Source organism: Lytechinus variegatus, chromosome 4 (assembly GCF_018143015.1).
Source record: "Lytechinus variegatus isolate NC3 chromosome 4, Lvar_3.0, whole genome shotgun sequence".
Taxonomy (NCBI): domain Eukaryota; kingdom Metazoa; phylum Echinodermata; class Echinoidea; order Temnopleuroida; family Toxopneustidae; genus Lytechinus; species Lytechinus variegatus.
In genome coordinates this window covers 9,612,559-9,639,721 of record NC_054743.1, presented here as the reverse complement: position 1 = coordinate 9,639,721, position 27,163 = coordinate 9,612,559, and the positions used below count along the sequence as shown (strand labels likewise).

Genomic DNA, 27,163 nt, shown 5'->3' with positions numbered 1-27,163 from the left:
GGGCAACAGACCCATCAGTCTGTAAATCTTATGAATAATAAAAGCCTCTACATGCAAGTTCTACAAAAAACCTATTAAAAAAGATATATAAAGCATATTCTTTTTCAATGCAGCTTGAGGTGATATTCTTTCATCTTTAATAAAAAGTACTTGAATGTTAGTATGGAATTTTACTTTTGTTTCCAAGAGTACTTGAGCTAGATATATTTATCCAAAAATTAATGTCATAAAGTCCCTGTTTTGCTTGTATGATAAGATATAGGAATTCAAGCCTCTTTGCACAGTTGGGAGGCTAGTGGATTTTGCTTCAGAAGCAAGACATATGGGTAGGGGAATACGTTGCTGGCAAACATATGAAAAAAAGATAGTATTGTTTGTTTTCCATTTATCTCTCACATCCACGGGGAAAAGCCTCAACCTTCCAGACACAATTGCACCTGTAGCACAATCTCCTGACAAAGTATGTAAACCAACCCATCCGGAATAACCGCATCACTACAAATTCCATTAACGCCACACGGAATGCTTAGCTCGATCAGGCAACGGTTGGATTGTATCGCCAAGGCAACATTGCAATCAATATGTTTTTCAGCCTCTCCCGAGAGTGCCTTTCAACGGAACGCTTACAGGTGATTGCAGCCATCCTGCTACACCAAGTAGGGATGGAGTGGTAGTTGGGGCCATGGAAGTCAGGTCTGGTTGTGTTTTTATAAGATTGGTGAGGAAAGCAGGTGTATGTGTTTCTGGATCAAAGCAAGATGGCAGTCATTAGGAGGCTCTCACACCAACCCAATCAAAAAATTATCAGCGTGAATTATGTGAACTTGTTCAAAGCCCCCGTAACATAGAGCTTAGCGATTGATCATGGGGCTATTGTTTTAACAGAAAATAGCCCTATGATTGATCACTGAACTTCAGGTTACAGGGTCTAGGCCTTATCACTTCCTGCATTCACACCTGCCCGAACCAGATTTACGTTAAAATGTACATGCATATATGCATCTGCCTGCTAAAATCATGCTTCTGTAGTAAATGATGCAGTCTTCTTGACTTACATCAAAGTTTCCTACACTTTGCTTTCACACTTAAAAAATTTCCCCTACTTCAGAGATTTTGCTAAAATAAGTCCTTGTAGTTTTTAAACAAACCTAATAATTGGTTGGTATGTCTTTTTAGCGATATTACAGGTTTTTGCTTTCACATATTAAGCAAATGACCTGTTTTCCCCTAATTGGGGTAAATTTCGCGATCATGAAAAAAGTCCTAGCATTCTTCTATCAGACGAATGTGGGAGTGCATGTATCTATTGCTATTTTTATGACCTTTAAATATACAGACATGTAAATCTAAACTTTCATCAAATGAACAAACTAACCATCTTGATAGTTGAAGGTATTAATACTCAATGTATTCTTGGAAAGCAAGAACATTCAACTTGACTTTAATTCTTTTTACTTCATTGTTGCCAACGTGCTACACCGATTTCATCCTTATAATGAAATTTGTGGGCAGCGTTTTCCACGAAAGTCAAAACCATCTCCACTACAGAAATTTCTTCTTGAAGAGAGAATGAAAAGATGCACCATTGCCTAGATTACTTAGAAGTAATCATTACAGAAGATTAGGAAATAAATATGAGCAAGGCATTCATTTCAAAGTAGGCCGAAGTCAACTCAAAAGTTCATCGGCTAGCCAAACAAACATACCATTCCTTGTAAAATCAAACCTCAAACTACCGGAGTGCTGTGATTAATAGACTCAATTAAAGATAGGATATCCAAGACCAAGATGATAAGCGGCGCCTCTTGGCCACCCTTGATGTCGGCTCTTAACAAGGTCATAGTCAGATGACCTTTACCGACCTCACACATCCCCAGATATCAACCAAGCACTACAGCACAATCAGGGGAAATATGTTTCATTTACTTGGCGAAAAGGCAGCAAGTAACAAACACCTAATTTCCTGACAAAGAACAAAATGTGTCAGTTATTTACATAGATGCCATTAGCAATGGTGGTCAACCAGCCATGTACCTCATTGCATCATCAGTGGTTTTTCTTTGAAATTTAATCTTGAAAAAGAAATCGACTTGTCTAAAAAAGGCAAAAACTCAATTTTGGGTAATACGCTGCTTGCGTCCTTTTGTCAAAGAAGGGCAGTATAAGTTTCATGTCCAGCCATTTATTTGACAAAAGTCCCTCTTTATTTCCCCCTAATGAAGTAGACTGCCGTCTGGAGAAGATAAAGAGTTTGATGGTGATGTCATAAATGAGCGATTTCACAAGGATAGATCACATGGGAGTTATCAAAAGCAGACAGGTTAACGACAAGGACTTCATAATCTCACCAAGAAAGTCTGTGTGATAAAACCTATAATATGGAAAAATCATATACGTGTAAACTTGTCCTATTGTATTGTATTCACCATAGCCCTCCCCCTCTCTCTTTCTTTCTCTGTCTCTCTCTCCTCTGTATAACTATATGTAATTTCTCTACACTTGACCTTTCACATGAGATACATGTAAAAGTTATCTGTTTGGAAGAACGAATATATATTTTGTAGCTGTAGGCAGATCATCATTAGAATTACAGTGTCTTTGTTGAATGGATGAGTTACATGGGAACTTTGAACACGAGCAAATTTGCTTTTTTTATTTCAAAATTATTTCATATCTACCCGAGATGGCAATTACATACATGAATGTAAAATGTGAATACATTACAAGGGGTAGTACGGTATTCTAATTTCTAAAATGCATTTTTTTCTGATATCTTATTTATTCATATCTACCCTAGATGTATGTGTGTGCACACTGTGTTCAATATAGTATTCTAGTACTTTTTTCCTGCTTTATAAGCTCTCACTTAATCAGGAGTAGCTACAAACATTGATTTCAAGTCCAGTGTTAGCGTTTTGTGTTCGAAGCACAATTTGGATTGCATTTCCTAGCTCCAAAACCTATTCTAAGTGTACACAAAAGATCCAGATCACAAAATCGACAGCGAAACAACTAGAGAAAAACTTTTCAGGACCATCTTCATTATGGTTGGTGTTACACTCATGTAAAATATTGACCTAACACCAACACAAATAGGTCAGCACTGAACTTTATATCACCCATTAATTAATCAATTTCATCTAATAGAATAACAAACTATATTTATTTCAGTTGTTTAAATTAAGAATGTTATATTTCATCTATTCTTTGGAATTTGTCACTGTGAATGTGTGTCAATATCACTATGATACATGTACTTACAAAATGATGGATATACAAAAAAAATACACCGTCATTACCGTCATACACCAGGGAGATTCGAGTTGTATTTTGAGATCAATGCCCATCCCTGTACATGGTTTAGATCTTCATTGACACCCAGCTGTCATGGAGATGATGTATGCAGGAAAGTACCCTAGACTCCACAGGGGCCTGCACTATACATCACTCATATTTAGCTAAGGGGATCCAGGAAATGCCTGATAAGAAGGGGAGGGGGGGGGGCTTAAAAGAAGGTTTAAGAAATGTTATCGCCATTAGCAAGTAACATTTACTCTCCCATCCCCCCCCCCCCGCCAAACAAAAACAGATGACAAGAAAGAAAATAAAGGGTCTGGAAGGTGCAAGGCCCCCTCCCCTGCCCCACTCCAACCCTGGGTCGATCCTGTGCATACTTGCTTCCCCCACAAACACAATCCCTTGATACAGTATAGCCTTGAGACAGAAGTACAAAAATGTTTATAGGAACTTGATGCATTATACTTTCAAGCTATATCCTCAATAAACAACAAACCTGGTGGGTGCTTCATAAAGCTGTAAGAACTTTGAAATGACTGGTGAACCTTTCTTACACACTAAAATAATCACCAATCAACATATAATGGTGAATATCATTTCCCACAAGAAAGGATCACCAGTAATTCTTAAAGTCACTCTTAAATTACAAACAGCTTTATGAAACGGCCCCTGAGCCCTTACGGCCTGACTGGTCTACGATAGGTCTGCGACTGAGTGAAGGGAAAAGTGACGTCACAGCTCGTCAGCTTGAGAGTCGCAGACCGGTCAGAGTCTAATCGCAAGGAAAATCATCTTACAACTGAATCGTAAGCTCAATCCAACTTTCAGCTAATCAGACTGCAGAATCACACTTAAATACCGACGCATACATGATATGCAACGCGGATACCCAGTAGTAAGCGACATTACGATTTATCTCAGTTGCTATGGCAAAAAGCAAAAAGCGCATGCGTGAGTCGCAGACAGCAGATTAGACGGAATCACAAGGTGTGTGGGGTCGAGGTTTATGACTACCTTGCGATTCCTGTCCCCTCAGTTGCAGACCAGTCGGGTTGCAAGGTGTGCGGTGACCTTGAATGTACTAAATTACATCCTCCAGGTAACTATATTAAATCATTTCATTGTCGCGAAGAAAAAGGACATATTTGTTTCAAAAAGTACCCAAATCAGCTTTTACAAAATGCTTTTGAAGAGAGTTTTGTACAAAAATCAAATTTAATTCATGTCTTGTCATATAAAATCTTGGGTTTGCAAAGAATGTGTTACACAGAACGACATGATCATCCATGAGTTCACTTAAACATGCCAAACCGTCACTCAGGCCTCTCTGCCAAATTTCTGTGGAATAAATGGAATATTGGGAAGCGGGTAGTTCAATCCCCTGTAGGCTAGTCAAGCTTAGATGAGCTTATGCCTTAATGGCCTCATAGTATGACATACTCCTGACATAGTATGTCAGTCTCGCAGACAGTTAGAGCCTGAAGCTATCCATGGCCTACCTCCATTGTTTCCCTTAGATTGCTCTATTACCTCCACAGACTCATCCCTGATAGAGAGGGGAAGAGAGGGTGGGGGAAATGGGCGGTGGGGAGAGAAAATAGAGATTATGGGAGGGAATAAGCAGAAGAGAAGAGTAAGAGAGGGAGAGAGCTATCCAAGGAATACCTATATGAAAAAAAAAGGAATTCACCCGTTTTTCACAAAAGGTCCAAAGAGAGGTAAATCAATTTAAAAGCAAAATATATATCATTCCATTATTTGAATAAGAATGTCTTAAATCTCAAGAATTTAAGTCTTTAAATGTCTCTCTTTTTCTTAGACATAACATAATTTCAATCATGAAAAATGCCTATACATGTATCTTTATATCTCAAAAAAATTGTTTCTGTCCTCCGCAATCCTCTCGGATGGTTCTTGAATATTGTGACTAGTAACGTAAGCAGAACAAAATTACTTGAGAAAGAGAGCAAGCAAGCTGCGAGCAACATTTGCAAGTGCTACATTAGCACTCCGCACTGCCACATAAATCATAAACCACTCAATGTGTGACAACTACTGTCAATACAAAGTATGATTCATGTCATAATAGAGAGGCAGTCAAAATAAGCATCATATAAATAATTGGAATCAAAAGGACTTCAGAGTATAACTGCATGAAAAACATGTAAATATAATACCTAGATGAAAGGTTCTAATGTAAATCTAGTATCATTGATCTCTAAAAAAATAGTGGAGTAAAAAATTCATGGCTAACATAACGACTTAATAGCTCAAAAATTATTTTATTGCATAATGTATAAAGAAAGATGGAGTTTATAAACTAACTTGTTCAGTAAAATACAATTGGTTCTTTCATTTGTATTTGACCTGATTTATGTAAGCTCTTAATTAATATCGAGCACAACTTTAGAACAAGTCTCGCCTGAAGTCAGCATCATAAAATATGCAATATGAGTTTTTGACCCTTACATGTAGATGGCCTTTTAATGCATCTTCACATGAAGATACATGCAGAATTACCAAAGGATCATTTGTACAAAGTGTGAACACAATTGATGCAGAAATACAGAAATGAGAGCAAATTGAACAACAAGTGGAATGCCTCTGGCCGTCTCACCTGCATCACGCGGTTCAATATAGCAGCAGTGCTGACTTTGAATACTACTCTAACTCGCACAAGATGTTCAGTGATACATGGTTACTCTTATGTCCACTTTTTATGAACTAGACCAATAAACTTACAGAGATATGATGGTTATTCAACAAAAACCCCAACATGGCCAAAGTTCATTGACCTTACAATTTTGACCTTGATCATGTGGCCTGAAACTCGAACAGGATGTTCAGTGATACTTGATTACTCTTATGTACAAGTTTCATGAATCAGATCCATAAACTTTCAAAGTTAGGATGGTAATTCAACAGATATACCCAATTCGGCCAAAGTTCATTGACCTTTGACCTTGGTATGTGACCTGAAACGCGCACAGGATGTTCAGTGATACTTGATTACTCTAATGTACAAGTTTAATGAACTAGACCAATAAACTTTCAAAGTTATGATGGTAATTCAACAGATACCCCCGATTCGGCCAAAGTTCATTGACCCTAAATGACCTTTGACCTTAATCATGAGACCTGAAACTTGCACAAAATGTTCAGTGATGCTTGATTACTATTATGTCCAAGTTTCATGAATCAGATCCATAAACTTTCAAAGTTATGATGGGAATTCAACAGATATCCCCAATTCGGCCAAAGTTCATTGACCATAAATGACCTTTGACCTTGGTCATGTGACGTGAAACTCATGCAGGATGTTCAGTGATACTTGATTAACCTTATGTCCAAGTTTCATGAACTAGGTCCATATATTTTCTAAGTTATGATGACATTTCAAAAACTTAACCTCAGGTTAAGATTTCGATGTTGATTCCTCCAACATGGTCTAAGTTCATTGACCCTAAATGACCTTTGACCTTGGTCATGTGACATGAAACTCTAATAGGATGTTCAGTAATACTTGATTAACCTTATGGCCAAGTTTTATTAACTAGGTCCATATACTTTCTAAGTTATGACGTCATTTCAAAAACTTAACCTCAGGTTAAGATTTGATGTTGACGCCGCCGCCGTCGGAAAAGCGGCGCCTATAGTCTCACTTTGCTTCGCAGGTGAGACAAAAACTTCAACATTTTGTAACAGACTAACAAACCAATAGACCAACAAGACAAGTACTACATGTAGGTCTCTGCTGAACATTGTTCAGGCAAGAAAACAATGGATTTACCTTTGCAATAGATCAACACTTAAAAAGTTATGTTCTTGTGCTTCTCAACAAGTTCATATCTGAAGTAGATAACAAATTCAACATTGTTCATAGGGGCTATTCCACGGTTACTCACGTTACATTTGGAGACACCTTGACTCATACTTGGAGCTGTAACTCCATTATTATTGATAGGAACTAAACATCTCCTTATCACAACAAAGTACACAGTCTGACTATCCTTTGTATAAAAACAAAACTTGGGAAATTCTATTATGCTCCTGGCAATTCTTTGGAATGTGTCGGTTACTCACGTTACATGATTTGGACCAATCTGTGGAAATGCCCATAGGGCCATTTGAAGTTTATTGGGAAACTGGTGTTGGTGTTGAAGCAGATGCACAATTAAGATTGCCTTTCTAGCCTTTTAGCACTAACACATAATTTGAGTTTCAAGTGATCAAAATCACTTCATTAAAAGCCTAAAATCCATAGCAAAGCCATGACACCAGGACCATCTTAATGTTACTTTGGTGCTAAACTGAAACTGGCCCAACACAAACACCAGGGCCCTGTCTTACAAACTCTTACGATTGATCCAATCAATCTTAACTATGGAAATCCATCAGTGTCATAATTTTTATACAGGAAATTTGCACAATGTCCTTTGTAAACACAGAGAAGCCTAGTGAATTTTCAAGAAAATAATGAATGAATATACATCACAGTTAGAAAATATTTTTGAACAAACGTACATAAATAGACGTTGACGTTGCTGGCCGTCCATAGATATGATTGATTGGATCAATCGCAACTCTTTGTAAGACTGGGCCCAGAGGTTCAACACTGATATTCAAATCACCCCTTGATGCAGTGTATACATCAATAATAGCTGAGTGAGAGCATGCAAACATTATCCACAACCCTCATGATCTGATTCCACTGAATATATCCTCAATAATTAATTTCTATTTTATATTCTAAAAAAGGCACCATTCACATTTCATACTACTGACAAATCAATATGAATTGAAAAGGAGCGCTCATTTCTATCGCTGCACTTGCATGAATAGAACCACTGAAAGCAATAACCTGAGGAGCATAGGATAAAAGTTACTATGGAAACAAGAATACTATAGCTGTTGATGGATCCAACTGTTCTAGATACATAAACCCCGTATTCTGAAGTCAGGTTTAACGTAGACCACACTCCAACTCTTTGCAGAAATTCCTTGAAGCCAAAAAGTCAATATTCTGTTTATATTGTATATATCTTATGTTTACTTTTGCTTTCATACTGAGGAAAAATACTCCGAATACTTCAGTTATCATTCCCAGAAAATTATGAACAATGTGGCCTTCATATGAGTTAATTGGATGTGTACCATTAGGGTTTTGTGCCTCAATTGGCTCTCAATAGTTAAACCACAACTTTAAACCAGGGATTAATTCAAACCCGAGTTCGGAATACTGTCCCATGAATGTGCAGATGTGAACATTGGTGAAAGACATCAAATCAATCACGGTTATTTGCCTTCGCTCACATCCATATCTTCCCTTTGACATGGTGACCTTATCTTCTGGTATCATCAGTCATTATCATCAGCATGAGGTTGGGGCCAAGAAAGGAACGGCTACCATTCCTTCTACATGCATGATAAAACACTATGAAGGATAGACTGTTTGTATAGCATCATAGTCATCTTCCAAGGATGAGAGGACTTCATTCTTTTTAAAGGGAGTACAATTCAACATTTTTTTTAAACCAGAGAGTAACTATGGGAGAATGATCTATTACAATAAAATTGAAATAAAATAAAAATATGTTACATGAGATACCATGTTTGTGGCATTTTTCTATTCATCAATAGGACTTAGAATTTACCATAGTCATTACATGTACTGGTAGTTATCCATACCACTTGAGAAGCAAGCTTTGAAAAATTCCACCATCTAGAATCCAGACTGAGAACATGAGAAGCAAGGTCACACTCATGCATGTACATACAACTATTCCATCTTCTTTCATAACACTTTGATCACCTATGGCTCAGCATTATCCATCTATTCAGTTTTCTTTTAAAAAAAGAAAGGACAGAATAACTAAAAAATCGTTTCAATCAAATTTCTTTCAATTTCTGCTTAGACTTTTTTTACAGGCAAATGTGGAGTTTTTTTGCTTGCTTGATTTGCATGCGAATTTCAAGAATTAACAAAACTCCAGCCCCTAAAATATTTTTGGCTAAAAATTAAACTGGATGGAAAGATTATAGACTCAACGGAAAATTTTCCAATGAATTGTACAGCAGTCATGAACAGGGATGTTTCGTAATTAATTCACTTGCAACAATACTGAAGTAAAGCTGACATGCCCAGTGTGAAAGCTATCTTAGAATAATGTATATTAGGTTGCTTTGTTATGAAACATAGTAACCTGCACTGTCCAGACCACTCTAGCAAGGTGATGATGTACAAGTCAATTAAGATGCGCATTAGTTCCTATCCCAAGCCAACTTGATACATATTCATGACTCTTATGACTGTTTGAGCTAGGTGACGATGTACATGTACGTATCAATTAATATGCGCACACTCCCTACTCCTCAGGTCAGTTCCAGCTACAGTGTATGCATATTCATGACTATTAAATGCACATTCATACACCAACTTTGGAAGGTGATGATGTACAAGTCAATTTAGAAGAGCTTTAGTTCCCATCCCCAAGTCAGTCCCATTTATACATATTCATGACTGCTTGAGCTAGGTGACAATGTACAAGTCAACTAAGATGCGCATACTCCCTACTCCTCAGGTCAGTTCCATCCACAGTGTATGCATATTCATGACTATTAAATGCATATTCATACACCAACTTTGGACAGTGATGATGTACAAGTCAATTACGATGCGCATTAGTTCCCACTCCCCACGTCAGTCCCATCCACATATTCATGACTGCTTGTAGGTGATGATGCACAAGTCTATTTTGATGCGCATTACTCCCTACATGTACTCCTCAGGTCAGTTCCATCCACAGTGTATGCATATTCATGACTATTTATGCATATTCATACACCACTCTTGGAAGGTGATGATGTACATGTCAATTTAGAAGAGCTTTACTTCTCATTCCCCATGTCAATCCCATACATGCATATTAGCATGATGAGGAAAATTTGACAAGCAAAAAACAAATAAATAACAAAATTGACAATGCCTCTCAAAGGGGGGGGGCCACGGGCTAGATGTGCCCCCCCCCCCCCCCCGGATCCACTAGTGACATACACACTTCATGAACGTGACTTGGTGCTTTCGATTCTCTTTCAAAAAGAGTTTCTAAATATTTACAATTTTATTTAATACAGGGCTTATTAATGATTGCATGATACAGGAACTTCAATGATTATCCAATTACTTTAATAGGAGGGATGTGAATGGGAGATTGGAAGTTCAGAAAACATTGATAAAATCCAGAGCAAAATTCATTTTGATGTCCACACTGCTTTATTTGAGTTTGTTTTTCCTGATCATGTATCATTAGAATGGAGACAGAATGACTTATCATTTCTCAAAAACACAGAAATGGATTGTTCAGATTTGGCATCTGTTGTGATATGATGATGATACTAAGTTATGTTACTGGAAATATACAGGCACGTGTCTGTATTTCGATCTCACCAAGGAGATATCACCTCTATTACAGAGGTGATATCTCCTTGATCTCACAGTAGTATTCAAATGAATCTTATTAGATCAGGCCAAGACAATGATTGTATGATCAAGATTATTTTGAGATTATTCCTGTGACCCTCTTCTCCAGATGGCCTTTACAAGTATCCTTGCCTCCTAGATGAAGAGCTTATACATGCAACAGAATAGATCTAATCGCTGCACTGCCAAATAGATCAACACACAATATGAACTTTAACATTTCAGTTGTAGATCGTTCTTAGGATTGACCCATACCAAGCCGAACTACATGTGCACTCAAGATGCATTACATTAGAATTGCCTGGGAGATATAAGTTCATATCTCAAAATAATCTTCGAGTTTTTTAATCTTATAATTATATCTATTTTATGCTGAATTTGATTTATGATGACAAGCCAATCAAAGATACCCTTTCTATGGAGTACATACCTTTTGGTTTGCTTTTAATGAGATCTTAATAAAAACATTTCAAATCCAATCAATACAAAGTTATGGACAAATAAACTCTAAGCTGGAGTGATGGACTTCATTGAAGACATAAAGTTCAGTTTATTTTGCAATTCACGTATTCTATCAATTCATACCCTAATGAATGGTGGTCGTAAAAATAGAAACTCATTACTTCAGCTTTTCCCAACTAACGTGCATTATAAACAGAGGGAAAATTACTAATACAAGGCAGGTATACAGCAAGTATATTACCAATTTGTATTAATGATGGAATGGGCATACTACAGAATACAGATGGATGTTTCCAAAATGAAAATATATATGTTTATAAGAAAAGGGCCTCCCATCGCAACGGTTTAAAGTAATAGGCAATTTGCGAAATTTTGTAGAGGAATCTGTTTGTGGAGTACCAACATGTAGTTGCCATTCACCTGTCAGGAATAATCATTTTTTAATGTCATAGCAGTGAGGAAGAGATAAACAGCAGGTGTGATATGTTTTACTATTAAACCAAACCAAACATAATGGCTTCCTTAATTACACAAGCGTTGCATGTACTTTATAGCGCATACATTCGTAATTCTGAAGCTTCGTTATTCCAAGGGACCGTATATCCGAAGGTTCGTAAGTCTGAAGGTTCGTTAATCCGAAAACGATATGAGGTTCGTAATTCTGAAGGTTCGAAAACATAATGATTAACAAACCTTATTTCGTTTTCGGACTAACAAACCTTCGGAACGAACCTTATTTCGTTTTCGGATTAACGAACCTTCGGAACAACAAACCTTATTTGGTTTTCGGACTAACGCACCTTCAGAACATCGAACCTTATTTCGTGTTCGGATTATCGAACTTTCGGAATAACGAACCTTCGGAATAACGCCACATTTCACTGAAACATCCGAGACTGTTCGGATTAACAAACCCTTTTACGTTTTCGGATTAAGAACATCGAGGCAATCAAAGCAATTTACGTGTTTCGGAATAAAGAACCTTCGGAATTACGAAGTGTAACCCTTTATAGAATTACCATTAACAATACATGCAGGTATGTGGTCTATACATGTACAACAAAAATGCACAAGAGATTAAAAATCGGGGACATGGTGTATTCATCCCTTTGGATGAAACAAAAGTAGTTGATTGTACTTATGGCGTAATAAGTTATAATAAATACATACTATATTTATTATCAATATTTTTCAATATTCAATTGCACATTTACATCCAGGGTCCTTTTTAGCAATATTTTTTCCACAGAAATATGTAAAGCTCGTTCAATACATTTTGTCAGAGAGTACTTTTTATTGTGATGGATGAAGCCTTCCCATTATCACTCAAGAGGAAAGTGATAAAGAAGAATTTTTTGTATTCAGGCCTTGGGCATCAGAGTCTTTTTCTGTGTTGTTGGTTTTTTGGCAATAATTCATCAAAAAAGGGGTCAGTTCAGATCAGTGTACATGTACATTCCTCCCTCTAAGCCATATTGCCATTCCTCCCTCTTCCTTCCTCACCAATAACCTTTCACAGCCTCTCAGGGTATGCATTGCATTCTAAGCATCTCTGCTCAATTCATGATTTATCAACTGATTTCTGACAAAACTTTTCATTCACTCGATCATTACGACCAAACAACACTGTACTTTTATGTGCCATGAGCGGTCATCTCTCTCTTGCATTCTCTATCTCTGACCTATGTACTTGTATACATTCTTCTTCAACATGGTGTTCCTGTTATAGCTTGTTTCTTCACATTTTCTATTCGACTCTCTGATATTCTAAACATACAGTACATGGGCACAACTACATATTACATGGAGAGTTACTACACCATTTCTGGTTTGGACATACTAGTACTAGACCTAGACCACTAGACCACAAAAAAATTTGTTTTAAAAGTTACTCAAAGATAAACACTTTGTTCATTGTGTATGGCTGATGAATGTTATGAATATGTCATGTATGGAAGGTTATATTCAAGAAATGTTTATTCTTTATGAAAGCATTTTTGCAGTTGTTGGTAATTGCATACTTGATTCAATCAGAAAGCTTGCTTAAGAAGTTAAGAGACCCTTTCTTTTATTCACACAAAAATGATTAATTGGATTTATTCAGGAGTTACTTCAAATCAAAGCACATTTCTCATTTAATATAATGATCTTTCTTCACCCGCCCCCCTGAGTACAATATCAGGAGATCACTCTTAAGGCCTGGCCACACCGCCCGAGCATTATTGGAGCGGTCGTGGAGCGGAAGGGAAAGAGAGTCGAATTTCGCTCACAAAATTGGGGGAAAAAATCGAAAACAAAACAAAAAACAATTGAAAATGGTGAACGGTAGCGAGCGGTGATGATTTTTTTCTCTACGCTCCACGACCACTCCAACAACGCTCGGGCGGTGTGACCAGGACTTTAGTTTCATCTTTTACTCCCCCCATCTATGCACCTGTTATAAACATCATACCCACTTGAGCCACATCAACACTGAATACAAGCTATTACCCACCACATCAGTTGCTAAATTGAATTTCCAAATCCTCAAATCTATCTCTGTCGAACCACACTGAGCTAGATATCCCATTGCCATTTACAGTTAATTTCTAAGAGTGCACTGGACATTACAAAAATACTTTGTGGCTGTACTTTACAAGACACAAGTCAGACCTAAAGGACCTGTCACATCTATGTTGTTCTGTTCAAGCTTTGCATGTGACTTGTTTTGCTACCCGCAGGTCGCTCGCAATGACAGTACCTCGCATGTATCCCACATGCAGTTACCCGCAGAAGCACACGCAAACTGTCTGATTAGCATGAAGAAAAGTTTTGAACATGCTCAAAACTTTCTTGTAAGTTGCAGGCAATCACCCACAGCTCATCCGCAAGACTTGCACAGAACAATCATGGAACTGGCCTCGGAGGATTATTCTTTTGTTACTGGGGGTGCTGTTACAATGCTCAGCACCCCAGTAGCAATAGAATAATCCTCCATGGACAGGGCCAAGAAGACAATGAGACAGGGTCTTTACATTCAATATTTTTAGGGCAAGGCCATTTTTTCATGGAGCACACTGAATCTCCAAGACCAACGTGAGGGGTGTCAAGGCAGGTCAACAGGGCATCTACAGCCATAGCCTTTGATGGCCTTGGATGAACAAAAATCCTGGGGCCATAATAAAACTTATCATAATAACAAATTCGTTGCAACAGTTTTAAGCTACTGAAATCTTACACTCTGATTGGCTGACATTGAACTTGTTATAGAAATTGTGCATTTATTAATATAACAAGTGGATGAAACAGGACCCTGATGCAGATGGTTAATATATAAACTAAACTATCTCATAGATATTTAATCAACAATATAACATCTACAGTAGATGTGAATGTATTTTCAAAATTTCTTTAATCTCCACCCGCGCTCCCCCCCCCCTAACCCTTCAAAATTGCCCTGGATTCATTATCAGTGTGCTGAATTCATGAAAAAAAAAAATTATTAAACTTGACACAGTACGTTACAACAACTGTCAGCACTGATATGAATTGATATTAGACAGAGATTGACATGTACTGTAATAGGGGAAGGGGAATGAATAGGGGAGGGGGGTTCCCCTTGAAACCCCTAAAACAAGAAAGAAGTCAAACTTGTGACAATGGTCAAATTATGAAACATGGATAATGGAATATTATACAAATAGCGAATAGGCATGAGTGCGATGGTGTGAGATTTCGCATGAGGTGAAAGAAAGATGCTCTATTCAACGAGGCGTTAGCCGAGTTGAATAGAGCGTTTCTTTCTTTCACCGAATGCGAAATCTCGCACCATTGCACGAATAAGAATATTCGCTATTTGTGTTGTACAACGCCTCGGAATCTAGTGAAAATATGAAAAAAGAGTTTTTCCCTCCAGTAATCTACGAAAAGGGAGCAAAAATATTGAAAGCGAAAAGCAAAATCCCACAAGCCAGGCCCACAAGCGCACATGATCTTGGACAGCATTGCGCATTTAGCCAGCGGGCTGTACGCGCATTGTCACCTTATGAAATCGCATTGTGACGTCACCTCCTAAAGCCGTGCAATGGTACATTTTGGATGGTACGTTTTGTGTGCAACGGTACGAATGTGTGACATTTAGCCTCCCATTTGATCGCGTACAACTAGCTAAGTAGGCGTTGTACAAAAAAAATGGATCTGCCAGTTTTTTATCTAAAGATTATTTAAACAGGAATTTGTATATGTTTGACTGGCAAGTATCCAGTGATGAATAAAAATATCAAACAAAAATAGCATACACAAAAAGTACTGACGATGAATGAACTAGGACAAAACCAGCATTAGTCTTGTACATGATAATGTGCAGTGCACCATGTTTTTTCATCATCTGAACTTAATTAAAAGGCTTTGAGTATATATGTACCTCTAATCAATAGAGCTCCCTGGGGAAGTATACAGTACTCTAATTAATGAATGATGGGTGCAATTGAAGCATATCATGATTTACATTCTGCTTATAAGCCTACTTGGGCATTTAATAGTCTACAGGAACAGACTCAATTGAAACTTTGATCAACAAGTGGGTCTTCACAGAAGAATAGTACCAAGACAACTTGCTGGACATCCTCCTGTACACAAGTTTATGGCAGGGACTTCATATTTAGACCTCCTAAACTCGAGTGAAGGGTTGAACTGCTGATTAGATGTCCAAGGCCCAATAACACAGAGATTGGCAATTTATCTTTTATGACTTATTTGACAAAATAACCACTCTAATCACTCACTCTAATCATTTGCCAATGTCAGCTCTGTATTTATAATCAATTGTTACATTTGCATTTAAGTTTTGTGTTTACACGGCTCTAAAGCTTGGTTTACACCTTTGCATCTTGGGCTAGCAATCAACAGCAGGGGCAGTGGAAACGGAGGGGGGGGGGTGGGCCTACCCAAAACCATAAAACATAAAATTAACCATCTGATTTGGCCAGCCCCCACTTTCAAAACCATTCCGCTGCCCCTGAACTGCGCATTGCCTGAATGAAGACAATTTATGGATATCATTCATGTCTTCCAGCAAATAGCTTTGCTGCACTGAATGGCAAGAAGGGTGGCAATGTCAGCCGGTCTAAAGCTAATATTTAACAAATTATGTGTAATATCCAGCTCAGAATTTGGATCATGGTTGAAGCTCTTATATGGGCAGTCAATTGCACAAGCTCTCTAAACATGCTTCCTTGACTTCGTAAAATGATAAAAATACATGTAAATCTACAATTTGAACTTATTACCCTCAAAGGGTTTGAGCAATTGGATTTTTGCCACATTGAAACATCTAAAAGATGAAAACCATTGAGAATATTCAATCATGATTTGACACTTGTAGAAAATTTATAAAATTCTATCTTAAGGGGATTAGTACTAGAAGTCAACTTTCTAGTTTTAATACATCCATGTACATGTAACCTTCAGCACATGTATCTACACCTAATCTGACTGGGCTTTGCCGTTTACCCTGTAATTCACAGGCAACCATCTCTAGTTCAGAATAAACATTAAAACAGTTATAAAATCTAACTGGGAGTGACCGGTCCCCTAAAGTTTAGGGGACCGGGCCCGGTAGGCACATAATTCACAGGCCACCATCTCCCAGCCAGAATCTTCCTAAAGTATGTAGACTATAAAAATACAGTAACTTAAGTTTAAGTGGCAGGGCCCGGTAGGCACATAATTCACAAGCCACCATCTCCCAGCCTGAATGTTCTTTAAATACGTAATAAAGCTACAACTGCGCATGGCTTTTCACCAATAACTCAAGGGGCAAGGGCCTACACCTACATAATAAACAGGCCACGATCTCCAAGCGAAAAGCTTCCTTACTATGTAAACTACAAAAATATAATAACTTACTGGGCATGGCCATTCACCTACAGTTAAGGGGCAGGGCCCGGTAGGCACATAATTCACAGACCACCATCTCCCAGCCAGAACCTTCCTAAACTATGATAACTATAAAAATACAATAACTTACTGGGTGTGGCCGTTCACCTACAGTTTAAGGGGCAGGGCCCGGTAGGCACATAATTCACAGGCCACCATCTCCCAGCCAGAATCTTCCTAAACTATGTAAACTATCAAATACATAACTTACTGGGCATGGCCGTTCACCTACAGCTTAAGGGGCAGGGCCTGGTAGGCACATAATTCACAGGCCACCATCTCCCAGCCAGAATCTTCCTAAACTATGTACAAATACAATAACTTACTGGGCGTGGCCGTTCACCTACAGTTTAAGGGGCAGGGCCCGGTAGGCACATAATTCACAGGCCACCATCTCCCAGCCAGAATCTTCCTAAACTATGTACAAATACAATAACTTACTGGGCGTGGCCGTTCACCTACAGTTTAAGGGGCAGGGCCCGGTAGGCACATAATTCACAGGCCACCATCTCCCAGCCAGAATCTTCCTAAACTATGTACAAATACAATAACTTACTGGGCATGGCCGTTCACCTACAGCTTAAGGGGCAGGGCCCGGTAGGCACATAATTCACAGGCCACCATCTCCCAGCCAGAATCTTCCTAAACTATGTAAACTATAAAAATACATAACTTACTGGGCATGGCCGTTCACCTACAGTTTAAGGGGCAGGGCCCGGTAGGCACATAATTCACAGGCCACCATCTCCCAGCCAGAATCTTCCTAAACTATAAACTATAAAAATACAATAACTTACTGGGTGTGGCCGTTCACCTACAGTTTAAGGGGCAGGGCCCGGTAGGCACATAATTCACAGGCCACCATCTCCCAGCCAGAATCTTCCTAAACTATGTACAAATACAATAACTTACTGGGCGTGGCCGTTCACCTACAGCTTAAGGGGCAGGGCCAGGTAGGCACATAATTCACAGGCCACCATCTCCCAGCCAGAATCTTCCTAAACTATGTAAACTATCAAATACATAACTTACTGGGCATGGCCGTTCACCTACAGTTTAAGGGGCAGGGCCCGGTAGGCACATAATTCACAGGCCACCATCTCCCAGCCAGAATCTTCCTAAACTATGTACAAATACAATAAACTTACTGGGCATGGCCGTTCACCTACAGTTTAAGGGGCAGGGCCCGGTAGGCACATAATTCACAGGCCACCATCTCCCAGCCAGAATCTTCCTAAACTATGTAAACTATAAAAATACATAACTTACTGGGCATGGCCGTTCACCTACAGTTTAAGGGGCAGGGCCCGGTAGGCACATAATTCACAGGCCACCATCTCCCAGCCAGAATCTTCCTAAACTATGAAAACTATAAAAATACAATAACTTACTGGGTGTGGCCGTTCACCTACAGTTTAAGGGGCAGGGCCCGGTAGGCACATAATTCACAGGCCACCATCTCCCAGCCAGAATCTTCCTAAACTATGTAAAAATACAATAACTTACTGGGCGTGGCCGTTCACCTACAGTTTAAGGGGCAGGGCCCAGTAGGCACATAATTCACAGGCCACCATCTCCCAGCCAAAGTGTTCTTGAAATAAAGCTACAACTGGGCGTGGCATTTCATAGTTCAAGGGCAAGGGCCTATACAAACATAATTAACAGGCCACCATCTGCCAGCCAGAGTGTTCTTAAATTATGTAAAGGCCCATGCCCCTTGAACTATACGCAAAACGTCTCGCCCAGTTGTAGCTTTATTTAAAGCTACAATTGGGCGAGGCATTTCACCTAATAATAGTTCAAGGGAAAAGGGCCTTTAGGCACATAATTAGTAGGCCACAATCTCCCAGCAAAAAGCTTCCTTACTATGTATATCATAAAATTCTAATTTAACTTATGGGGCAAGGCCGATTACCTACAGTTTAAGGGGCAGGGCCCAGTAGGCACATAATTCACAGGCCACCATCTCCCAGCTAGAATCTTCCTAAACTATGTTAGCTATAAAAATACAACAACTTAATACTGGGCGTGGCCGTTCACCTACAGAAAAATCTAACAGGCCATTTACCATCAATTAAAAGGTACAAAGCCCAGTAGGCACATAATTACAGACTGCCATCTCTCAGCCAGACATAACTATAATGTATATTTAAAAAAAATCTGACTGGGTATGGCTGTTCACCAATAGGCACATACATGTAATTCACAGGCCACCATCTCCCAGCCGGGATCTGTATGTATACATGTACTATTATAAATATGACCGGGGGAGGCAGTTCATCTACAGGGTAAGGGACAAGGCCCGGTAGGCACGTAATTCTCGGTGGTGGTAAATGGTATATTCATTGGAGATGGTTAAGCGCGAAAGAAAGGTTCACCAGTCGTTCTTAAAGTCGCTCTTAACTTACGAACAGCTTTATGAAACACCCACCAGGTAGTTCGTGTATTACACAGAATTCAGCAGCCGGCAGTTTATCCTGTAAGCTGCACCAGACTTTTCAGCCAGTTCTTTCATCTGGGTGGCTCATAAATACCCCTGTGGCAGATCATTTGCCACTCGATTATTCATTCACTCCATTCCTTGCATAAAATCCTCATTCATCAATTCAGACAAATTTTGGTTTTTTCTATATATTCATTTGACCATGGACCTGGTCCATGATTTGACGAAATGGGAAATTCATCTCTACTTAAAACCAAAAAGGGGAAGGCTGTATACCAGACACTAGAGTTTGTCTCCTGTAATAGGCCTCTCAACAAGCCGCTTTAGTCACCAAAATATAATTCTTTTTTATATTTTGACCTTGTATCAGTATGCAATATTTCTGGGGAGCGTTTCATGATAGGACTTGTCAGACGTTTCATCCGACAAGTCCTGTTTTATCTGACAGATACCACATTCAATCATAATCAAGATAAGTTGTCAGATCTGACAACTTGTCAGACAAAAATGTTGATGAAATGCTCTCCTGATGACTGAATCCATGTATGAATTATTCATTCAAACCATGGACCTAACTAAGAACAGACTCATGTAGGTACACCTCTATCTTGCCTGATTGAAAATACAAACTGAAATTTCTCACTAAAATTGTACAGACTACTCGACAGGATATATCATTTTTGATTTCCCACTTGAATGCAGAACTACTCAAAACAAAATATAATATTAACATTTGTAAAAAAAAATTGCACAAAAAATGATAACCATTGGACAATGACTCAAAATTGCCATTTCTTCAACGTCATGATTAATGAATCAAAATTATTTTGAAAAGAAAAATTAGCTTTGCTCTTGATTTTTCTGTGGTTCTCTTTATCATTTAATTAATCATCCTACACTACTTGAGCAGTTAGACCCTTTTCCAAAGTCTACCATGAAACAGATAATTCAAAAACTATATTATCTTTCTCAGTGATGTAAAAACTTAAGGTCTCTCAACTACAGCCTATCAATGACACTGGAAATATTATACATAAAAGAAATACATGTAAATGCAGCTTTACGACACCTCACTCTTTATCAATAAGAACAATAAGTCAATAACCCTTGCTTTTATCAACAAATAACGATTAAACATTTACAAACACTATCACCAGCTCTCCCCAACAAGAAAACATCTACCTCTACACATGTACATGTAGGGGAGACCAGGGTTACCGTAGTTGGAACATGGGGTAAGTTGAAACATTGTAATTTTCTTGAACGCCTGTTAAATAAAAAAAATGCAATAATGCCCTCAATTTATTGCAATAATAATTCAACACTGTTGTATTATCAATAGCAATAAATTGAGGGCAGTATTGCATAAATTTATTTTACAGGCGTTAAAGAAAATTATAATGTTTCAACTTACCCCATGTTCCAACTAACCCCGGTCTCCCCTACTGTACTTCATGTGTATTGACATGTACATCACAGGTACACCAAATCTTAACCAAATAAATGAGCCCTATTTCATCTAAGTGCCTTTCAATTTCCAGGTAAGCTGCCAGTGACATCTTGCTAAATAAGCATTACTTCAAATGGACATGTCGGGAGTGAACTCATTTACTCCATTAACGACTTGATTCTGTTCATATGGCTTGCACTGTACACACGTGTGTTCACATTGCCAACAGGGTTCAGTCAAATTGAAGTGAAAACTAGTCTATTAAGTCAGGGCACAGATTCAGGAAAATAATAATCCAATAATAAAATTTGATGGATTCATGACTGCACTTTCATGTAGTAAATATATATGCCTTTGTTTTTGCCGGATATAGAAAAAAAATAGTTTATTCCTTGTACATGTACAATGATCAATGTGACCTCATGAACCTAAAATCTGATTAAATCATTGTCACTCTCACTTTCAACTTAAATATTACAAATAAAACTTCCTAGAGAATACAGTACCAAATTTTAATCACTTTGAAAATTAGAATCATTGTAAAATAATTTACTATCAATGCTGATTTTGAAAGGATAAACATTGCTACTGATCTACATGTAAATCTGTGTACCTTGAGTTGAAACAATCTATAGATCTATACAGATGATGAACAGGAATGGAGATTCTCTATGAAACAACAATGAGTACATTTCTTTTGTATTGTATTTTGCCAGAAACTTTCACACACAGAAACACGTTTGCCCTTGTGTATTATTTACAGTCCTGTGAGAGGAGCTGTCCAACCCTGTATTCCAGTCCTAGAACCTTAATTGACTGGGGCAGACAGTTGGCTATGAGGCTGCTGGCTTAATTAGGAATCAAGCCAGGATTATAGATTAGACCGACTGGTTTGTTGGACAAGGAGTAACGGGGAGGGAGAAGGTCGAAAATGCTGCGTGTATAAGCGCTGTGACGCAAGTATCGGGTGGTATGTCAGCTATCTTACGAAGACAGCAATTAGTATGGAAAACCAAGGATGTGCCTACATGTATGTTTTGTATGTGGGTGGGAGCGAAGGTGTACAGTCACGAAGGTTGGGCCTTCTTCTGTAGAGTTCACACTGGTTGGGCAATATGATACTTGCCACTACAGTACACTGTAAAAGTATCAGAAATATTCATACAGTATATAAATGACTTAATATTTTAATTTGATTCTTCAGTTGTTTTTTTAGGGGCGAGTTCTTCTTTCTTTCTCTCTTTTTTTATTCACAGAGAGTCTGAGGCATCGAAGAATACAAACATTTGTCTTCTCAGTTCCATATACGTGTTAATGAAAAACGTTGAAATAAATTATAAAATTGCTTTAATAAGTCTAGCCTTCTTTAAACATTTTCAAAATCTAAAACAGCATAAAATATATTTAAAGAAAATATGTATGAAAACAAGCAATCTTAAGTTTTTAAAAATGGTGAAAGTTTTTGAAGTTTTCTTATTTTCAAAAGATTCAACATATTTAAACCTGATCAATAAAAAAATAGGGGACATTCTCATTAAAGTACATTTAAAGGTCAAGTCCACCCCAGAACAAATGCTGATTTTGAATAAATAGAGAAATATAAAACTAGTATAATGCTGAAAATTTCATTAAAATCAGATGTAAAATAAGAAAATTATGACATTTTAATTAAAGTTTCACTTATTTTTTACAAAACAGTGATATGCAAATGAGACAGACAATGATGTCCCTCACTATTTCTTTTGCATTGTTTATGAACCATAGTATTAAGCAATGCTAATTCCACATGTTCAGTGAAGAATTGTTGTTTCACTTTGGCAATTCATATTTCATATAATAAAATAAAAAAGAAATAGTGAGTGGATGACATCATCGGTCTCCTTTTTTGCATACCGACCAGGATGTGCATAACTGTTTTGTGAAATTAAGCAAAACTTTAAAATGTCATAACTTTCTTTTTTACATCTGATTTTGATGAAATTTTCACTGTTATACATGTACTTGCTGGATTTTTCTCTTCTTATTCAAATCAACTTTTCTTTGGGGTGGATTTATCCTTTAATAACTAGAGAAGCATTGGACATCTATGAACCCTCATTTGAAGGCTGAATAGTAGCACTCAGGAATCAGTAACAATATATTGTTTTGAAACAAAGGCATTGTATTAATTAACAAAATGAAGTTTGCTCAATGGTGCTGAAACTTATCCAAATGAGCAACACCATTTAGCAATTTGTATTATCCCTCTTTTAATACCATTAGCAGAGACTTCCAGAGAGGAAAGAGAGAATACACAATATATGATATGATTGCAAACATCACTGCATTAATCAGTATTGTTACCAGATATTTTCTAATCATGGAAATTAAATGGCATGATACCATGTCCAATAGTATGTGTGAATATATTCTCCCAAAATCCATAGGCATACAAATGGACTTTGTAGACTCAAAATAAGATAAGTTTATGTTGGTATCAAAATCTGGGCATATTGTTATGGTCTCATTGAGAAATCAAATACATGTACTGATCTGATTTTAAAAAGACAATTTGTGGTCATCCATATTAAATAGTGCAAGAAACTGGCTCACAGTGATTGAAAAATTCATATTTAGTGTATATTGGAAGATTTTTGAATCACCAAAATCATTTTCAAAAAAGCAAACCCTATTCTGTCATAAGCAGAGCAGTTCATGCTTACAATGTTCGGTCCAAGAAGTTAGAGAAATTGAATTATCTTTTGCAGTGAACCTAATACTCACTCCCCTCCCCCAATTTTTCCCCACAACTTTATAATTCCCTGCACTTGAAAAATAGGCTTCTCTTCCTAAAATTTTATCATGCATTTTCAATTGACTGCAGGTAAGGGTGATTTACACAGCAAACATTATCATAGTACATGCATCACACAGATAGTTTACATTGACATTAAACAGATGCTTTCTTCAATTCATAAAATATTAAACATCCAGTCGACTTTCACACAAACTTACATGTACTTGTTTATTAAATGGAAAATGAGTTACTGAATGGATCACTTTGGGTTTGAAACTATTCAAAGCAAAGTACCATCAGAAATAACCAAGAATATATGTAAAATGTGGTTTTTCCCCATTATTTTTCAAAGCTTTAGGTTTGGGCAATGTCCAACACCCCCCCCCCCCCCCCCCTCCTCAAAATTGCCACCAATTGGCCTCTTGGCCTTGGGTTACATTGCCAATCTCAAATAGCTATGTATGTATGTGCCTCAAGCCCAGCAAAGGTTGACGTTTCTTACCCATCAGGTAGAATGCTCTTTGAATCTTTCCTCTCCAATGATTGATTTCCAGAAGTCGCTCCAGCACCAGCTGCAGCAGCCATGACTTACTAATCTGCTGACAGCGCAAATAAAGAAAAGTGCAACAAATACGTCGAAAATCAAAATTACCAGAGGCGCATGTGGCTTCTCCTCAGCAGTTCAAAGTGTGACCTTAAAAAGGTTGATGTAAATTTTAAAACAGTTCAACAGTCACAGAATGGCTGAGATTTGCCCGAGATTTGATGTTGAACTAAAAAAGCTGGCGCAGCCTTAGCCTAGCTAGAGTCGCTAGACTGTGACACTGACAGTAAGACGAGTCAAAGTTCAATTAGTCTAGATCTGCATCTGAAGATCTAACGTTAAACTTTAACTAAAAGTTAACTTAGCCTACTTAAAACGTTAGTGAGACTGGGGCCTGGGCACTGGCGGAGGACTCAGAATTTGTTTTGTTCCCTCTCTCCTAAAAAGGGTCGACTCAAGAAAAACAGTGAAACACAGTTTAACTTTGTTCAGACTTTACTTGTGTTGTGACTGTGATGAAGATCACATTTACAGGAATACCATACAGAGTCAGATGAAGTTGGACTTTGAAGAAGACGGGTTATTCTGGCTCACGCTGATCAGATTCAGCTTCCATTTCATCCAGGCCAGCGGCAGCAGTGCGCTGAAGCGTCGGAATAAGCCCGGCCCAGCCAGGTCTGTCGGAGTCCGGAGCGGAGAGCTGCACGTCCACTAATCCAAGAACCAGGCAGTGAGCGAACAGCTACGAGTACCGGGGTACGATGCGATTTCTGAAAATACTCTGTTCTGAGATTGAGAATCTGACTGTAGACAGTTGATGTGGCCACTCAACAAATGCAGCCTTCGTCTTCGATATGCAGGAAAACGGCGGACTAGGCTTGCCCGAGTTCGAAAACGACTGTGCAAACACCACACTGAACAAACGTCCCATTATTAACCATAAACCAAGCCGCGTCTATCTTTTATGCTTCTACAGCATGCAGTAGCACGGTCGTTGGCAATCGCGCGTACCGGTACCGTACGCGTACGGCCGGGAACGTTACGGCAGAGATGACATCTCATTCATGAGACGGCGAACCGAGTTGTTAGTAGGGATATCATATCACGGTACGGATAATGGGTGAAGTTAGTCGATCATTAAGCCATGCATACTTGCCTTGTCATGGAGTCTTCGATATATCTGGTGTAAAAGAAAAAATATTTTATCAAGGCTGGAAGATATAGCATGTCATCTGAATTTTTCTAATTTGAACTGAAAGGGACATTTACAGACCTTTTGAAGGTACTTGTACTTTTAAATTTTACAAATTTAACAATTTAGATAATGCGAGTTAAATTTCTTTTATGTTCCTACCTGAAAACTTGACATTTTCATAGCAGGATATGTATGTCTAATTCTTTTATGCTGATCCGAAAGGGAAATGTTGATAATCATTTTCTCACTTGACTAAATAAATAATCGAGCATGAAACCTTAGCTCAGTTAGCTGATTTTATTAAATCAGATTTAGACCTTAACTAGGACTTTCTAAAAAGGTGTACTCTTGTTAGATACTATACATGGTCTGAAAAAAATCCCATTTGATTCTACTTTAATTGGCTAATTATACTTCCTATTACTATTGGAGTTGATTTTTATATGAATATGTTAGGACATCGATGAAAACAGCTTTGAATGAATGAATAAATAAAAACATACATACATGAACAAATTAATAAATGAAAACACTTTTTGTAATCTTGAACGATAAAAATGCGAGTGCGATGCGCAAGTTGAAATCTTTGATACAAAAGAAACTGTTTTGATAACTGTTTGCAGCTGGTGGGCTATAAATTTATAAAATGAAACGGCCTATAAAGTGAAAGTAAATCATCAAATTTATTGCGAGCGCGAGATGTGCGAGCTGAATATTTTTCATATTCAATCCTCACAATTGGATATTAAGCAGTTTGTGCCAATATTTCTCCGTCCCTCGGATAGGATGTTAAATGGAGGCCCCGTGTAGAGGAGAGTCACCACCTTTGCACGTTAAGAACCCACTGCACTATTCGTATAAGAGTTGGGGGAAGCCCCGGTGTAGTGGTCCACCTGCATTCCCCCCAATCAGTTATATCGGGAGGAGAGACCTGCGGGTCACAGTGATTCAGTTCGCTTTTCGCCTCCCAGGCACAGGTGACGCCAAACAAATAATAATATTTTCTCGCTACTAAGTGAGATCGAGCACGGAGCACGAAGCCCAAACTGAAATTTATAATGTAGGCCTACTACTCTCCTGAAAGAACTGTTTGAATTTGCATTTCACCGCGGCCAAAACTGAATGCAAGCGCGAATAATGTGATCGAGAAGTGTAAATTGAAACTTGTTGGTATTTAGAATGCTTTCCTATTTTCAATTTTTCCTTCCCTTATTTTACCAAGAAAAGTTTATTCTTCTTCATATTTTTATTGTATTCTCCCCTCGAACCGCAAGTTGGGGGACACAGACTCTAGATTGCTTCATCCGAACTTTTATGCTTATTTCAAATCGCATGTCAGAGTTCTTTCGGGTTTTGTTTTATTTGTCACCAAATTTAAAGCAAACTGAATGATGTCAAATTAAAGACTAATTAACTCTCTGATTCGCAAAGTATCGCCATAATATTTGATAAAATAAACATCTCAGGAGGCCTTTTAAGCACTCACTGCAATGATATTTTGCCTTCATACAATAATGGCATGTAATCTCCATTATTTCAAATCTATACTGAAAATTTACTTTATTGCCACGGCAAAAGACCAATCTATCTATAAAAACAT

General features: G+C 38.0%; 1 protein-coding gene across 2 annotated transcripts in view; it reads right to left on the bottom strand.

Moving 5' to 3' along the window:
- LOC121413332 (biotin--protein ligase-like) overlaps positions 1 to 25,348 on the bottom strand; it is a 60,901-nt gene extending 35,553 nt beyond the window's left edge. For both annotated transcript variants that reach the window (XM_041606116.1, XM_041606117.1), the window contains exon 1: positions 24,327 to 25,348. The gene's annotated coding sequence lies outside the window, so the exon portion shown is untranslated. The remainder of the gene's footprint in view (positions 1 to 24,326) is intronic.
- Between the last annotated feature and the right edge of the window lie 1,815 nt (positions 25,349 to 27,163).